The sequence below is a fragment of the Amblyraja radiata genome, unplaced genomic scaffold (genome assembly GCF_010909765.2).
Source record: "Amblyraja radiata isolate CabotCenter1 unplaced genomic scaffold, sAmbRad1.1.pri scaffold_63_ctg1, whole genome shotgun sequence".
Lineage (NCBI taxonomy): Eukaryota > Metazoa > Chordata > Chondrichthyes > Rajiformes > Rajidae > Amblyraja > Amblyraja radiata.
Window position 1 is genome coordinate 55,433 of NW_022630671.1, and position 4,872 is coordinate 60,304.

Genomic DNA, 4,872 nt, shown 5'->3' on the forward strand with positions numbered 1-4,872 from the left:
TTCTGACATGAATTGTATTTTATATCCTGTAATGTTGTTGAGTATATACTTGTCACTCGTGACCATACCCCATGCTTCTTTAACCAAGTGTAATCTCCCCCCTGTTAATAAAGCACCCTTATTCTCTATATGCTGGTAGGGACCAGACCCACCTACCTCCATGGTTATTGGCGATTCTGTTTCTTCATTTTCCTGAAGATTTTGTTCTGACGTGCTGGCGATGTTGGGGGGAGGCGCATTTTCCAGAGGGTCCGCTGCGGGCCCTGATCTGAAAGATCTTTGGGGATAATGTGCGGACCCCAAGCGTTCACCAGTCCCATATTGCGGACGTCGACTGGTGGATGCCGTGGGGTGCTGCCACTTGGGTATCGGAGGTCTTGGTTTGCTCGTCCCGGGGCCTGCCCTCATTAGGCCGAAGGTTTTTGATGCTTCCTGCATCTCCTTCAGTTTTTATTGAAATCTTTCCCAAATGGCAGCGCGTCCGTCTCCGCAGCTGGGGCTTTACACAAGCCAGCAAATTTGGGATTGAGGGCAGGTCTTATGTTTCCCTCCTTCTCAAATTGTGTGGTACACATTAATGCCAGCACATCCTGCTGGCAGGTATCCATCTCCGTGGTCTCCACGGAACGAGCAAAGGCTGTGATGGCTGACGTCAGGAGCCTTAGGATCCGCTGTAGCTTGAGTTCTTGGGTCTGGATGTGTGACCCACATACCCCCAGATTTGGCTGTTGACACTTTTTACTTTGAGGGCCTCACCGTTTTCTGGTGCTGTGTTGTTTCAGCACCTCAGCGAGCACCTTTTCCAGTAATGGTTGATGCTGGCCGCCATTCTTGGTTCCAGCGGTGCTCCAGCCCGTGAGGTTGCTACAAGCGGTCCATCACACCCAACAGCTCTTCATGTTCCTGCACCCCTGGCATACTCCCGAATTCGTCCGCCTGCCCCTGTTCCAGACCAGCCCAGCCCTGGTCACCAATGCTAGCCTCCAGTAATGAGGGAGCAAAGGGCAGTGCATGAGGCACTGTGGAGGGGGTGCCTGACCTCCCTCCGCGAGAGCGCTCTTTCTGCGCATCTCGCTGGAGCTGCTCCAATTGCTGTTGGATGCAGCTCAGGCGGCTGTCTCTCCTCCATTTAGGTTGAGACATGTCCCCGTCCGACGAATCGGACGCCACCGGCCGGATGCCTGTTCGGATGGCTAGACATCCAGCCCGCAGTTCAGGCACTAGCGGGACTGGGCTCGGAGCGGTGATGGGGATAGCGGGGCGACCGGTATTTGTTCCTACCGCCTGTTGCTGCCCCCCCTGCAATGGAACGCTCCTCCGCTGGAGTCGAGCGGGGGACAGGTTTTTCTGGAGCTTTTGTGCCTGGTGTAGCGAGAGCGCCCCTCAAGCAGCGCGTCTCGCAGGCACTTGCTCCGTGAGCCGCTCCAGCGGCTCAGGCGGCTCTCTCTCCCCCCGTGCGGGAGGAGAGACGTCCCGTCCAACATCGGGAACACCTGCCGGATGCCTCTCGAGTGGCTATGCGTCCAGCCCGCTGCTTCAGGTACTAGCGGGCTGGCCTCGGCACGGTGTCGGGGAATTACGGAACACCGGGTCGCTCCTACCGCCGTTGCTGCCCCCCTCCCCAACGGGAAAACGGGGGACAGTTTTGTTCCAGAGCCTTTTTCTCTGCCTGTAAAAACACAAGCAGAAAAAGGCTCACCTGTAAAAGAAAACCCGACCTCAGGATACTCACCTGACGGTCCGGTTCATGCTGTAACGAGAGTGCCTAGCTCCCGTTGCAAGCCGCTGTTGCACTGCTGGCGTAATGCCGCGCCTGCGCACTGAGCGGGTTCTTCACGTAGTCACTCACGTGACTCCGAAGTAAAATTATCACATGTACCGACAATAGAACAATGATATTCTTACTTGCAGCAGCATGACAGGCATGACAACACAATACACACAGATAATATATACTAAATAATATAATTCTACAATTCCATTCTGAAAAAACTGATGTTGATTGTTATTTCTAAAATACATCCAGATAAAAGCAATGTGCTTGGCTATTCTAGATGTTTGATCATTTTACTATCAGTTGACCAGTAATATTATTCAGGGTGTTCTTTAAATTTCCATGTATTGAAGTATCCTTCTGACAGATTTCCTACCAACTTCACTCTCTCAATTATTTATTTCCCCAAAATTGTGATGCATCTGTGCTGAGATTACTTCAGATTTAAGAGATAATTCCTGATTTCATGCTCCTGGCAGGAGTTTTGCCCACTGATATTACATGGTGGAAATTCAGGCACATGTTGAGCATGATTTTCCAACTATCAATTTAAATGGGCGGAACACTGTGGGGCCCATGACCATTACATTTTGAATGTCTTCTCAGCAGGTTCGGCTCTTTGCCAGAAGAGCAAGACACAGGAATGATTTATTTTATCTAAACTTTTTAACGATACTTTTGTATTTTTTGGAACGTACCTTTTAAAATGAAGTGTGGAAGAAATGAAGCATCACAGATAATTTACAATTACTTCTATTTTGGGAGACGTTGACTTAAATGAGAGTTTATAGGTATGTGGATTGCCGAGTGAACATCTCTCTCACATATCATGTTTAAGAAAGACATGCTGCACCTCCTCCAACCTCATCTATTGCATCCCTTGTCCTAGGTGTCAACTACTCTACATTGGTGAGACCAAGCGCATGCTTGGGGATCGCTTCGCCCAACACCTCCGCTCAGATCTCCTGCTGGCTCAGCACTTCAACTCCCCCTCCCTTTCCGAATCCGACCTTTCTGTCCTGGGCCTCCTCCATGGCCAGAGTGAGTCCCACCGCAAATTGGAGGAACAGCACCTCATATTTTGCTTGGGCAGTTTACACCCCAGCGGTATAAACATTGACTTCTCCAATTTCAGGTAGTCCCTACTTTCTCTCTCCTTCCCCTCCCCTTTCCAGCTCTCCCACAGCCTACTGTCTCCAAGGCCGTGTTAACGCATGGGCACGCTGGGCAGTTGCCCGGGGCCCCACAAGCATCAGGGCCCCATGCTAATTTATGTATGTGACTTGCTGTCAATAAATAAATACTATACTATATTAAACTATAAATATTTGTTATTGGAAAATGCATATTTAGCATGTGTTTTACTAAAGATAATGAACAATATTAATGTTAATTTTTATGATAACAAGTGGACATTGGCATTCGCCGCAGATTTAGTAGCATGGTCACCTCTGCAACCACATGTGCATGTGTGTGCACGTATCTCACGCGCTACATAACTGGAAATCCTGGAAAAGGGAACCTACCGTATTTATTGGCAAACATTTGTGAGGAATTTATTGAATTAATGGGACAACATGTTCTTTGTGCCATTCTTGAAGAAATAAAAGAGTCAATTATTCAATAAGTGTGGATTCCACTCCAGACATCTGACACACTGATCAACTGACATTTACTGTCCGATACATTCGAGGATGTGAGGCTGTGGAACGTTTCATTAAGTTCATCCCCATCTTTTCTCATGGAGCAAAGAATCTAGCAGACACTGTTGTAGATTTCCTTAATGAGTACAAAATTCCACTATCAAACTGCCGTGGTCAGTGTATGACAATGCTTCGAATATGCCTGGACGCAGTACTGGATTACAAGCACGATTCATCAACTGAATGAGTTTGCCATCTATGTCCCCTGTGCTGGACACAGCCTGAACTTGGTGGGAGTAAAAGCAGCAGAGTGTTGTCTACAGACTGTAAAATTCTTTGCCTTTGTTCAGTGTCTGTATTCCTTTTTCTCTGCTGCTACACATCGATGGAATGTTCTGGCATCATCATTAGGAAAAAATGTTGTGGTCAAGTGTCTGTCTGACACGAGACGGTCATCCCATTTTGATGCTGTTCATGGTCTATATGGGGGTTTCGAGAAAATTAAACATGCACTGGATTCTGTATCAGCTGACACTGAACAGGAAGTGAACACAAGGCAAGAGGCAGAAGGATTGAGCGAGAAAATGGAGAACCTGGAAATGATCTTTCTCACAATTCTTTGGAATGACATTCTTGAAAGAGTGAACAAAACAAGTAAGGTCGTGCAGTCAGAGGATGTGAACATACTTGTTGCCATGAATCTTCTTGAGTCTCTGAAAACCTATTTTCAGGAAATTAGAGACAAATTTAGTGAATACGAATTGAAAGCCAGGAGTAGGTGTCCAGATTAAGATTATGACGATGTGAAACAACAGGATCGAAAACAAAATGTGTAGGTAGGGACACAGTGCGCTGCTTTGTGTGCCTATAATGCTGTTAAGACGGCCATGACTGTCTCTGCATCTTCCTTTCTTCCCGCCAACCCCACCCCCCCCCCCCCCCACCCCCACATCAGTCTGAAGAAGGGTCTCGACCCGAAACGTCACCTATTCCTTCGCTCCATAGATGCTGCCTCACCCACTGAGTTTCTCCAGCATTTTTGTCTACCTTAATCTTAACCTGTTCCTTCTTGTCTTCAGGGAGATAAGACCTTTCTCCTGGCAGCTGAAAAGAGGATAACAAGGAATAAGGCACTCTCCCTTGTTGGCCTGTGTTTTAGACAATTATATGGGGAAAACACAAGGTGCTGGAGGAACTCAACAGGTCAAGCAGCATCTGTGGAAGGAATGGACAGATGATATTTTGAGTATTCTGAGCCAAATTATACAGGCACAGAGTACTTGCAAAACTCACTCTTGTTCCCATCCCTCCCACCCAGAGTTCCAGAATGTTCAGTTCAGTTCAGCTTAGTTTATTGTCACGATTACCGAGGTACAGTGAAAAGCTTTTGTTGCATGCTATCCAGTCAGCAAAAAAAGACAGCAGAATGAGCCAGTGATCCAGGGAATGGTTGAA

At 47.5% G+C, this 4,872-nt stretch overlaps 1 pseudogene; it reads left to right on the forward strand.

Annotated features, from left to right (window-relative positions):
• Nucleotides 1–3,215: 3,215 nt before the first annotated feature.
• LOC116970207 lies at nt 3,216–4,208 on the forward strand (annotated as a pseudogene).
• The last annotated feature ends 664 nt before the right edge of the window (nt 4,209–4,872 follow it).